The sequence below is a fragment of the Chlorocebus sabaeus genome, chromosome 12 (assembly GCF_047675955.1).
Source record: "Chlorocebus sabaeus isolate Y175 chromosome 12, mChlSab1.0.hap1, whole genome shotgun sequence".
NCBI classification, from domain to species: Eukaryota; Metazoa; Chordata; class Mammalia; order Primates; family Cercopithecidae; genus Chlorocebus; species Chlorocebus sabaeus.
Window position 1 is genome coordinate 114592789 of NC_132915.1, and position 13438 is coordinate 114606226.

Sequence of the window (13438 nt, forward strand, 5' to 3'; positions counted from 1 at the left end):
AGCAGTCACTGGCTTTATACTCAGGGGACGTGAGCCACTTTGATGTTCTCAAGCAGCCTATCCCGAAAGCCCTCCGTAGAATGCCACATTCGTTTTTACCCACGGCTTCTTCCACTAGGATGAGCAGCTGGGAAGGGGCTTTCAGTGAATGCTTGGGTTTCTGTCTTTAATTGGTACCCAGCTACACTGGCCAAGCAGGGGTCCCAGTGACCCTGGACACTACCTCACATAAGGTCCAAAGATGCAGTTAGGTTCTTTTTTTAACTTAAAAAAAAATGCTTTTGACCTGGTTAAGCTATAGCATTATCAGTTAGAGTTTTTCTATATTGGAAAGGTGTATATTTTATTTTCTAAGAAGGAAAGAAATCCTGTTAAATACTCTAACCACAGATTAAATCATGTCAAGGAAAGAGGTACTATTTTGGGGGAAAATTACCTCTTCATGTCAAAGATCAAGGAGATGACTTACATTGTTTAATTGAGTTAATTGTGAAATCTTAAGTGGTTTTAAGAAGATGAGCTGTGGATGCTGCAAGACATGAGACTGAGGCTGATTTAATGTTAGTCAGCCCTGACAGAATGTGGCTAATATTTAAAGCTTGCTCCAGTATTGCTTGATAGATTGTAAGTTAATGTAAAGATCTGTTTGAAGCTTTTATTTTACAAAATATTATTGAGAAAAAGTTTGACAGCCAAGGAACCGCCTTCAACCAATTTCTTCCTAATTTCTATCACCAGAAAATTTTGTCCTGTTAATTCCAGAATTTACTTTTGGAAAGTTCCCATAAGGAGAGCAGAGGTATTGGTGGTTGAATCATGACTTGAATTTGGGTGAAGATCGTTAAATATTTCATAGTCATGTTTGTCTTGGTGGTTTTAGCAATTTTATATAAAATTAGAACTGTAAGTCAAACCAAATGTGTTCTTTTGCTTTTGTGATACTCTTTTGTATGACTATACTGGTAAAGAATGATAAAATGTGTATAGGGTATTTTTTTCTGTGTAGATATTAGGATTTTTAGGGAAACAAATTAATCATTCTTCTAATATACACTGTGCTGTGTGTTGGGTCCTTTGTACATTAGTTGGATCACTATAATGAGGACCACTTGAAAGTCTGTTTCTATACCAGATCTTTTATATGTTGACTTGTGTTATGCAAAATCCTTCATCCTCTAAGAAGACTAAGCAATGGGTTGGAGGAGAGATTTAATCACCCATTAGGTCTATTCCGAATGCCCAGAATTGAATGCAAGTACTAATTATGTTTTTGAAGTGAGGTGTGTGTGTGTGTATGTGTGTGTGTGGTGGACTCCTTTTTAGGTCATGGGAGGGAGGTAAAGCAAAGATGAGATTTGCTGATGAACATTTGTGCATATGCTAGTGGAGAAGTCATATGACTTGACTGTACCTGCGTACTCTGATTTTGGTTTCGTTAGTGTCCGTAGCCACAAGCCTCAGCCTTCTCTGGGACCCACCCTGAGGGGCTGTGGTGAGGGTTATTACAGAGTTGTGCGTCTTAGCGAATGACACAAACGGTCTTGTGGGCCTACTTTGGCTTTGTTTGAACCTGTAGATTGTTAAACTAAATTTAACATTTTGAGGATTGTAAATTGTGATTCTTGTCTAAGAAGAGGTTTCTGTTGTCTCTGAAGACAAGAGCCGCAATACAGATGGTCCCTGGCTCACAATGGTTACATTTGTGATTTTTTTTTTCAACCTTGTGATGGTGTGAACTAGTCACACTCAGTGCATTGTTCACCCCGAGATGGGCTGCCTCTGGATGAACCCATTGTAAGTTGAAACTATTATGTCAAATGCACTTTCTATTTAGGATATTTTCAGCTTATGCTGGGTTTATTGGAACAGTTTCATCCCATGGTAAGTCAGGGAGCATATGTGCTCATAAAAGTAGAGAGGATCTCATAGATACTGTGAGGTATAATGTCTCTGATGTTGTAGAGATATGATGAAAATGATCAAGTGGGACTTGGAAGCCTTGGAGGGACTCACAAGGGTGGCTCCTGGAATGCAAACGTGAGCGCCACTGGCTTCTGGATGTGACATCTGTGCCTTCTGCTTAGCCCAGTGGGTTATTGGCTGCTCCCGAGGGCAGAGAGGTCCAGCGTTCCTGTGTTTAGGTGTTTGAGCTGCCTTAAGAGGCTAGGTCAATTCTCACTGGTGTCTTCAGGACTTTAGGCCTTCTGAACAAGCAGGAGGAAGGGCGACTTTGTAGAGCTTTGGAAATCTCAACGGACTTCAGGGCCATCCCCTTGGCAGGAAAGAACCCCACTGGAGGCAAACAGGGTGTCCTGCATGCCTGTGCTGGGCCCAGGCATGTACGGACGTTGTGAGGGCCACAGGGCACAGATCGGTCTTGGTTCACAACTGGTGTCGATGGCCACGCAGCATTTCTGCCAGGTACATGACTGCAGGGACTTGGGTTTTGGGGTGTGTGTCCTGGTTGCCTAGTTGCTTGGAAGACCCCTATTCAGACCCCAGCCTGAGTCACCGTGACAGGCCTCCCGCTTCACACGCCACATGGAAGCCGTGTCATCGGTCACTGACGCTCACCAGGTGTCAGATGTGCGTATGTATCTTCCCTGGTCTCGTGATGGGTCTTGTTTTGAGGTTATAGTAAACGTTCTTTACGAGGGGTTTTGGATTTTTTATGTTGTTTGCAAGGAGACAGCAGGGAGTGCTTGAGCAGTGAGATCCCCTTTCCAACCAATGCAATTTCAGATCCCAGCAGGTAATTAGGGCAGTGGAGCTGTGGGATCATCTACCCAACCAATGAGAATTCGGATCACAGCAGGTAATTACGGCAGCGGGGTGGGTGGCAGAACCCTGAACTGTGGCTGTTTCTGGTGTCTTGCCCCGCAGACAGAGCATGCTGGGGCCTCCGTGGTCCTCTGGGGTGGGTGGAGCGCATGAGCTGGGTGCTGCTGGGCTGTGGCTGGCTCCCCAGCCCGGGGTTTATGCAGGACTGGTTCTTAAGACGACTTGGAACCCAGAAAGTAGCACGAGGAGAACGGGATTGTGCCTTTCTGGATCGTTGGTGCTTCCCAGTCTCAGATGCTGTGCAGGCTCTGAGGGGTCTCACCAGGAAGACTTGCACAGTCGGCCCCCAGGGTGGAGTGGGGCTGCAGCGGGTCTTGCAGGAGCTGGAAGTGGGGGTGAGTGTCTCGCAAGCGGGACCTTTCAAATGGGCCCAGCAGGATGCATCCGTGGAAATGGTGCCACCTAACGCAGGGCTGCGGCCAGCAGGACCTGAAAGGTTACAGCGGGCTCTGTTTCTGCTCTCTCTCGAGAGTCTCTGCAAGGTTTTCCTTGGTTTTTGTCTGTTTGGAGGACGCTTCCCCCTTTCTTGGGCTTACCTAGCCTTCTGAGCTTCCTTATTGAGTATGACAAAGCCCTGAGAAGGCATTTTTATCGCATAATTGTGTTATCCTGGTGGCTGGATAAATGACCTGCAAATGTGGGTGACTCAGGAGCTCTGAGGGTGTTCAGTATGCAAGCCAGAGGTGGGAAGGAAATGTTCAGGCAGGCATCAGGATCTGTTCTCTGCTTCACACTGGGGCCCTGGTTTGCTGACAGTCTTCACACTCAATCCAAAATGGGGATAATGAAGTCTCACGGATTTGGCTTCAGCTGAGAGCTGCCTCCAGCACAGTCTTGTGTGAGTAACAGTTTCTATGTTTGGTGCAAAGGGCAGGCGTCAGTTGATCTTATTTGTGGTGGTGCTTATGGTGGGTTTTTCCTAAGGAATGTAGACTTAATTAGCTTTGGCAAGGGAATCCTGACTGATAAATTGGAAGAATGTTTCAGGAAATTCTGGAACCTGCAGTGAATCTGGAATCTGTATGAAATTGAGATTTGGATTCTCACAATTTCCTAATGCTACCCCGAAACCCAGTAGTTGACATAGTTGTAGAGCTTCAGTTGTGCTGCCCCAGTTCCACATTTTAAAAGGAACACGTTGCTTTGATCTAGAATGTTCTGACTTCTGACTACTGCCAGCAGAGTGACCAGCTCTCTGCATCAGAGGGGAAGCCAGGGCTGTGTTCACGGCGTCGCGGCAGCTGGGAGCTGACCCTGGGCCTCAGACACGTGTGATGCTGACCATTTTCTGTAAACTCCAAGGGTGTAGTGGTCTCCTTGGCGCTTTACAGTCTTCTGAAGTTTTTGATGTGTCTGCACTGTATAGACTTTTCAGAAGTAGACAGCATTTTCCCACACCCTTGGGCTGAGTTTCATCAGAGGCTGGTGTGTGGGAAGCACCACACCCACATTCTGACAGGGAAGACTCTGGTGCCCAACTGAGGTCGGAGTGGAAATTTGTTCTTCCTTCCCTCCAGTCTGGTCCAGCTGCTCCCTGGTTGCAGAAGAAAATCATGCTTATCCAAGTCGTAGGCAAACCCCTAAATCAAACATTTGCCTTTTTTCTTTAATAGGCCCATTTAGTTTATAAGGGATGATAGGTAGAGAAATGTCTTTTAGGGGAAAATTAATTTCCTTAATTACAGAGAACTTTTTGGATAAAAACTGCAATCAGGAGGCTATTTTGTAATAAGATCTAGTTAAATACTACAGTGGAAAGCTCCTTATATTTGATCTTAAACTTGGGCCTGGTGTGCATGGCCGCACGCTGGTACTCATGATGCCACGCTCAGCTGTGAACTACAGGCACGGCACATACTTTCTGGTTGCTTTTTTGAAAGTCTTATTGCTTGGCCTCTCCGACTCAAATGTTGAGTTACGTTGATTCTGTTCAGAATGTTCATCCCTCCGTCTAGGGTCCAGTCGTCCTTCTCAGAGGAGGAGACCTGAGGATGAGATAGAGGCCAGAGGGCTGTGGGGCTGAGGGCGAGGGTGGGGCATGGGGCCAGAGGGGCATGGGGCCAAGGGTGGCGCAGGGGCCTGAGGGGTGCAGGGCTGAGGCCGGGGCAGTGGTAGGAGGGGTGTGGGGCTGTGAGCCAAGCTCCATGGTGGCCTCTAGGAATTGGGAGACTCCAGGCAGGAATACAAGCTACTGACCCCTTGACTTCAGCCCTGGGACTCCTGACTTCCAGGGCTGAGAGGAGGTTTGCATTTGTGGTAATTTGTTGCAGCAGCAATAGGAAGTTAATGCATTGTATCTGTTCTTCACCTCCAAACCTTTGAAAAGTAACCCTGTTGTATCGGCCTTTTGTGTGCCCTAAATTCTAATGAGATGGTTTGTAGGAAATAATGGACACAAACGATGACAGAACAAAAAGTTGGACAGAAGCAGTGTTTTCTGTGGTTCTGTAGTTTGGGTCTATGAAGTTAGATTTCGGTCAGAGAGTGTGTGGTCTTGTTCAGTGTATACCTGGAGTACTTGTTCAGAGCTCCTGGGGGAGTGGTCTTTAACACTGTTAGGATTAAAACTCCAAGCACATCAGGGCTAGAGTTCCTGAGTCAGTGTTAGGTGACCTTTCAATAAGAGTTGGCATGTAGAATCTGCCCACTTTACTAGTATGAAGCAGCAAAATCTTCTTTTTTTTTTTTTTTTTTTTTTTTTTTTTTTTTTTTTGAGATGGAGTCTCGTTCTGTCTCCCAGACTGAAGTACAGTGGCGCGGCCTTGGCTCACTGCAACCTCCGCCGCCTGTGCTCAAGTGATTCTCCTGCTTCAGCCTCCAAATTGCGTGATTTATTTTCTTGTTTTATATACTTAGTATATGAAAACTCTGCAAACTTTATTAATACAAATGACATGCCAGAACTTAGGAGAATCTGGCATTTTCCCATGCAAATTAGTAGTGATGTGGAATTCCTGGGCTGGTTTCATTTTATAAGACATGGGATGGACTTTGCCTAATTTCTGTGGAGCTAACAATTGTTAATCACCCAGCACTCTTACCTCCCCCAACAGCTCAGGTGAGGGGGTTGTTACTCCCACTGTCATGATGAGAGGCAGGAGACTGAGGCTTAGATAAGCAGATGACACTTTACTGTCCAGCCCCACCCACCCCGTAGTTTCCTGCCATGGCTCAGCTATCTTCCCGCAAGAAAGGATAGACACCCTGGTGCTGGGTAGAATTCCTTGTGAACCCCTTTGCATCCTCCAGGGAGTTCTTGCTTTACAGTGGTGGATCATGTGGGGAGGCCTCTGGCCCACTGAGAAAGTGACTCAAGTTGTAACATTACTGTCTCTCTGTCCGGCTGCTGTCGATTGGGTGATTAGTAAAGAGACATTTAATGCTTACAGCTCTGGAAGCTGGAAAGTCCAAGGTCAAGGCAGTCCAAGGTGAAGGCACCTGCACATCTGGTGTCCCAGGACCTGTGGCTTACAGACGGCAGCATCTCACAGGGTCTTGCGTGGCAGCAGGCGTCTCGTCAGGACTCACATGGTGGAGGAGCAGGAGGGCTCCTCCAGACCTCCCAACAAGGACACCAACCCCAGTTCTGAGAGCAGGACCTCCCAAAGACCCCACCTCTTAATGTATCCCATCGGAGATGGTTTGAGCATGAGGTTTTGGGGACATTCAGGCCAGAGCCATTGCTCTGCTGTGGTGTTAGGGCTGCATGGCATCATTACTGCAGCAGAGCCACAGCTTCTTATCTGCATTTGCTGCAGGAGGAAGACGCAGGTGCCTGTGCAAGTTGGGGTTCGGTGCAAGAAGTGGAGACCCTCTGGGAATCTTAGCAGGAGGAATTTAAGGCTTTGAGAACTGACACCTTAGGACTGTAGTTTTCTTCAGACTGTAAAAACCTTGGTGTGTGACAATACTGAACATTGCCTGAGCCCTGTGATCCTGTAAAACAGTGGTGGTTAAGACTTTCCCCCTCCCCACAACTGCGCCCCCACTTTTACTGCAAGAAGCCCCTTCCCATGTGGCCTAGGCTGACTGGCGGATGACCATTCACCGAGGACAAGGCCAGATACAGACCTTCAACCCCCCCCCTTCTCTGCCTTATAAGTGATTAGCTAAACTGCCTGTTCCCACTAATCAATCACCTCCCACCTTGAAATGGTTCTTCGTGGTGCAGTTGCGCCTAGGGGGGTGGACTTGTCTTTGACTGTTGCCTTCCACAGAGGACGGTTAGGGTGGGCAGGAAAGAATTCACTGCTACAGGTCTGCATTCCAGGCTGTTTCCAGAACTGGGAATTCTTGTGCCCTGGAGTCTGGGAATGGATTTCTAGTGTCCCAGCTTCAGGTGGAGTTGAAATTGAGTGAGGCAACCCACCACACCCATCTGGAGCCAGGAACTAGAGCCATTTTTAAAGTGGCAGTTTCTCCATAAGATTACCCAAAAAATGTGCTCAGCACGTTTCTTTCTTTCTCATATGCATTTGGCCATCTAAAATGGGAATGGTGGTTTTTGGAAGCATGGATGTAGTTTTAAATTTTGAGTATTGTAAACCTTAATGTAGCTTCTTAAAATGTTTGCCTGATTATCTGGAGATTTACTAAACCTTTGGAGTGGTAATAATGAGTTGATCTATACGACTTTGCTTTCTATGATGCGATGAAAGTACTCTAATTAAAACCTCTGCAATTGGGTCAGCAGGCGATTGGCCAAAACAAATTCTGCTTTTTGGGTTTCTTTAACCAAACAAGGGAGTAGAGTGTAGGGTGAAGTGGCAAATTCATTTCAGAGCACGCCAGAGCCCTCAATGATTGAGCAGCCTTCTCAGGTGAACGTGTAACGTGCCCTGAGTCTTGGCAAGCCTGGCTACTGATGTGTGCACGTGACACCACAGAGCCACACCTAGGAAGATGTGGTTTCTGTAACAAGCTTTGGAAAACCAAAGTTCAACTAAATTATCTAACTTTGTTACAGAAAAAATTTAGACCAGATGGCCAAAGGCCTGATTGTTTCATGGTTGAGACATGGTTATAAAATTGCCCTTACTTGGTGCCAATCAGTGTTGGTCCACAGTGATATTCCTCCAACCTCACTGAATAGTTTGGAGACTGATATGAGACTGAAAATCTCCTTAAGGTGAAAAGGGCTCTGGGGCACCCGGGAATATCCGCACACCCGTGGCCATTCCCCTATAAGGTGGAGAGGACGGCTGGGTCACACGGGAGCATCTGCACACCCGTGGCCATCCTCTTTAAGAGGGAAAGGGCTGTTGGGGTGCCCCGCAATATCTGCACACCCGCGGCCATCATTCCTGTTACCCTTTCTGCTCAGTCACCTCTGTGTTCCCGGATTCAGGCTTTGGGACACTCATGAACAGCTCGTCCCCTGGACTGGTGAGGAAGGAGTGGGAGGTTGTTCTGAGGCTCTGTCACTGTCTGCCCTGTCATGAGCTGGACAAGGCAGTGGCAGTGACCCTGGAGGAGTCTGGTCAGTGAGGGCTCCGGCAGGAAGTGCTGAGGCTTGAGGTGGCTCTGCCAGTCGTAACCAAAGGTCTTCCCTCTTATTTCCATGTTTCCTTCTAGTTCTGCACCTTGCACTGCAGAGTCTCTGCGTATCTATAAATACACATGAGTTACGATACAGGTGTCTCTTTCCCCTCTGTCTGGGGCTGGGCCCAGGGAGTGAAGTGCAAGACCCCCTTACTGCTGGATGCCCACCAGCACGAGGCACTGCCTGCCCTGCTGATAAATGCCTACAGCGAGTCCTGGAAGCCTCCTTCTGAGGACCTGGCCTGTTAACGGTGTATACGGGAGACAACTGAGCTCCCCTTGCCCCACCCTGAGCAGAGACTGGGGAGGCGGCGGCAGCACTGCCCCCATGGTGCATCCTTGGTGCACGGAGGAAAGTGTGTTCATGGTTAAAACACAGCCTATCCTCTCAAAAGCAGGGTGACAACCACATTTACTTCTGGAATCTTAAAAAGGAGCCCGTCTCTTTGAGAGAAGAACGTGGCACGTATGTGTGTACCTCCTTTTTTTTTTTTTTTTTTTTTTTTGAGACAGTCTCCCTCTGTCACCCAGGCTGGAGTGCGGTGGTGCGATCTCAGCTCACTGCAAGCTCTGCCTCCCGGGTTCATGCAATTCTCCAGCCTCAGCCTCCCAAGTAGCTGGAACTACAGGCACCCGCCACCACGCCTGGCTAATTGTTTGTATTTTTAGTAGAGACGGGGTTTCACCGTGTTAGCCAGGATGGTCTCGGTTTCCTGACCTCGTGATCTGCCCACCTCGGCCTCCCAAAGTGCTGGGATTATAGGTGTGAGCCACCGCGCCGGGCCGTATGTGTGTACCTCTTTACAAGTCTTGCCCGACCTTTGCATTTAAAAATTATTGAAAAACTTAAGGATGTAACTGACAAGAGCTTTATAGGTTTCTCCAAGTAAAAATTTGGAAAAGTTAAGTGAACCCATAATGCGTTTCATTTCTATGAGTCCCACACTTGGATTTTTAAATGTGGGCAAAACATCTGTATGTTCTTCAGCCTGATTTCCGTGGAATCGTGAATGAAACCTGCTGAAGTTGCCGTGCGGATTTTGTTATGTGGCGGTGACAAGTGGGGCTGGTCATCAAACAACTGGAGGGATCCCTGTCCTTTCTATGCTCCTGTTGGACACTAGGCACGTGCTTGGGTGTTTTCTGTGTGTGTGGACAAGATGAGGACAGGATTTCCAGATTCACACGGTGGTATCTTCTCCCTTTTCTGTTAAAACGTGTCTTCTGCTGCTTCTACATAGACCAAGTGTTTCTTTCTCTTGCCTGTCTACATAAACGCTGTTGAACAAAAACCGTAATGTAGACATGTGAAGCTGAATTCCACATGATAAAGCAGATAGAGATGACTGAGTATACTGTTTTGTGGAAGGAAGGTTTAAAATGATTTTTAGCTTTTTCCCTGAAATAGGGAATACTTTTAACTTTTTCCCTGAGATAGGGAATAATGAAATGGGAAAATAATTAAATTTTCCCATGTAATTGTTAGATTATATTCAATTATTAGATTATTCATGTATTGCAAGGGAAAAAGGAACTAGATCACCGCATGTACCCAAATGAAAATTTAAAGGGTATGGGCGAGTTCATTTGAACTCCTTTAATTTGTTTTTGTTTGTTTGTTTTTGACAGTCTCACTCTGTTTCTCAGGCTGGGTGTAGTAGTACAATGACAGCTCACTGCAACCCCAACCTTCTAGGCTCAAGTGATTCTCCTGCCTCAGCCTCCCCAACTGCTGGGATTTACAGGCGTTAACCACCACACACAGCTTATCACCTCTTGGAGACTAGCTTTGAGTTTGGGCATTCACTGAACTATATTTTGGTTAATTCTCAAAGTTTGTCACTGTTTATCTTTAATTTGCTAAAAATCTACACGTATTGTAAAATGCGTTACATTTCCTTAGCATTCACGGATTCCCTGTTAGTGGGGCAGAGACACAGAAGGGCAGAAGGTGTTCAGACATCATCAGGGTTGCAGTTGAGTCCTTGCCCTGAACACAGTGGAGCTCTGGGCTCTGTGGCCCCACGGAGGTCCTCTATCCACTGAGGGGGCCGGGTTACCTGGAAGGTCCCTCCAGCCTCTGCAATTTTGCCCTTTTCAGGTTAACGTCTCATCGTTGTCCTGGACAGCACTGCCTTTCGTTCACTGACCCACGAGTGAACAGCTAGTCAGTGGCCAGTGCTGCTTCCTTCAGCTGGGAGGTGGTGATGTGATAACACTTCCATGGAATTTGGTTCTTGGTGTATTAAGGGTTCAGTTGTATGTTTATTTTTAATCTGCACCTCTGAATTGGTCTTTTGATTGCAAAGAGATTGCTTACTGGATTTGTTTCTGAATATTTCGTGGATAACAGGAGAACCTTGCTTATCTGTGTGTTCATTTAATGTGTTTTTGCCAGGCATTTATATGGGTGTGTTAGCCCTCAGCCCACTTTCTGTGTGTGGTGGAGTCATTGAAATCATTTATGTGAAGTGTCTCTTCTATTAAGGCCAGAGGACGTGGGGTGGTGTCTCCCTAAACTAGGGGGAAATGGCATTGTTCTGCCCTCCTCCCTGGGAAAGCTGGTGTTTCCAGGTCTCTGAACTTGGCTCCCACACTGGGAGAGTGGCTGTGGCTTCTGGAGCCCGTTTTGTGCGGGACTGACTCCTTCACTTGCTTTATTCCCTACCGTCTTTGCTGCTTTATGACGCAGAGATGAGGGAGTTGGGCCCAGGGGCCTTGCCTGTGCCTGAAGGGCCCGATGCAGAAAACTCCTGGTGGGAAGGATGTTCCTTGAGGGCAGCTTTTGGAGTCTTTCCTACTTTTAACTGAGAAGCAGCTATTCACATGGTTCTATTCTGCTGGTGTGTTTCAAAATAATTGGTGTAGAGTTGCGAAGATGTCCGAGACACCCATGATCCACTCCGGGCCAGTGCCGGGCATTGTGCTCAGATGCCTTCAGACCACATTCAGATGCCAAAGATTCTTGCTTGGTTATTCTCAAACTTATGAGAATCTAAAACGCGAGCCACGGTATGGATTTTCTCTTGAGCCTCCATGACTTGCCTTGTATTTTGGGCATGAATGACTTCATCAAGGGAAAAGAATTTGAGGAAGGAGCCTCTGAGGCTAGGAGGGGGTGGGAAGGGGCAGGGGGAAGAGGAGGGAAAAGGAGCTGTAGAGAGAAGAGCCAGGCTGGGGCTGGGGCAACTCCCCATGATGCTCCCCCACCCCTGGCGCGAGGCCCCAGGGACTGACTGATTTTCCCACAGGAAATGTGCATGATTGCGTGTCTGTTTTGTGGGCTGGCCATTTGGATTGAGGGAATGTCTGTGTTGTGATTCCTTATTGATTCAAAGGTTGGAAAGGTTTGTGCTCAATACAGGGGTCTCTTGGTGCGATGGGAAATGTGATCGCAGCCGCCTTCAGGGTGGGGAGAGCCCTTGAGGCCCTCAGTGGTGGCCGGTGTCGGCCTTCGCTTCCCTGGGTGAGCTGCCCTCAGGGTGGGAAGGGAGGCCCTCGGTGGTGGTCACTGTTGGCCTTCGCCTCCCTGGGTGAGTGCTGCTCCATCCCCGGCTCTCCGACTCCTTGCCTGGCACCTTCCTCGTTGGAGGCCGTGATCCATCAACTTTGTCCATGCGTGTCCTGCAGACTAGTGCTGACTGCAGGTTCAGGAGTGGTCAGAGGAGGCCAAAGGAGGCCCTCGTGATGCGAAGCGAAGCTAAACGTTTAATGATGGCGCTGTTGAGTGCATGAGCCCCGTCAGCCCGAGTCTGGGTAAGAGGGAACCGCAGGGTGGAGGGAAGACTGGACAGATGGGTGCTTTCCTCGGCCCCTGGGAGCACGGCCAGGTCTACCCTCAGACCTCCTGGTTTCTCCCATATTTCCGTAAATAGCAAGGGAAGGACTCGGGGCACCCAGGGACCTCAGGGGTATAAGCTGTGTCCTCGCGTGGCCCCAGCTGTGGCCAGTGACGTTATTCTCTTTAACCTCAGGCTTATTTTCTATAAAAACACAAAGGGACAGAAGTAGTTCAAGGGCCTCTAAAGACTTACGTAATTGTTAATAGGCCTAATTTTATGCTTTCTTGTGTATTAAGAGCAAATCATGAAACAAACTCATTTCTGTTTGAAGAAATCTTTACTGCTCTCATTTTTGTGGCAAGCAGCATTGGTTCTTTGCTTAGTGAGCGTTAGTGCCCTCCTGCCTAGTGCTGCTGCCTGGTGTGTCCTCGCACACACCTCTGTCCATTGGTCTCCGTTCACCTTTCCGCCTAGAATTGTAGGAGGGGCGCTGGGATCTTAGGGCTAGAAAGAAACTCTGAAGACCACTTTTAGGGGCGGCTTTTAGTCAGGGCTTCCAGAGAGACAGCCAGCCGGGTGTGCGTGTGTCTCCAGGGCGAGGCTTGCTGCAGGGGCTACAGAGTCCAAGAAGCCCCAGGACCCACAGCCTGCAAGGTGGAGTCCTGGGAGGGTGTGGCTTGAAGACTTGAGAAGCGGAGGGTGCAGATCCCACCCGGGTCTGAGGAGCTGAGACCAAGGAGCACGGGCTACAGAAGACAGATGTCACCGGCACATCAGCCAGACAGGTGGAGTGAACCCAGTTTTCCCCGCCTTGCTGTTTTACTTGGGCCCTGGGTGGATAGGGTGGTGCCCCCCACACCAGCGAGGATGGGTCTCCACTCAGTCCAGAGGCAAATATGCATCTCACACAGAAATAATGCAGAACCAGCCATCTGGGCACCCCGGGCACGCTCAGGTTGATGCACAAAACCAACGCCGCGCATGGCCCTGACATCTGCGTGTTCGCATCACTCCATGCACATTGCTCGGTCATTGCCTCGGTGAGTTTGTAAGTTCGTTGTGTGGTTCTGGGGCTCTTTATCCCGGGTGGTGGTGGTGGTGATGATGACAGGTTCCCCACTGCCCCAGCTCAGGTATGGAAGGTGATGGCACCAACGGCTCCTTGTTTCTCAGACACTTGAGTGGGTGCTCTGTGCAGCCAGTTCCACCTGCAGCAGCATCTGTTCCCTATGCCGATTCCATTCGGAGTGTGCGCCTCCCTTCTGTTGAGGGTG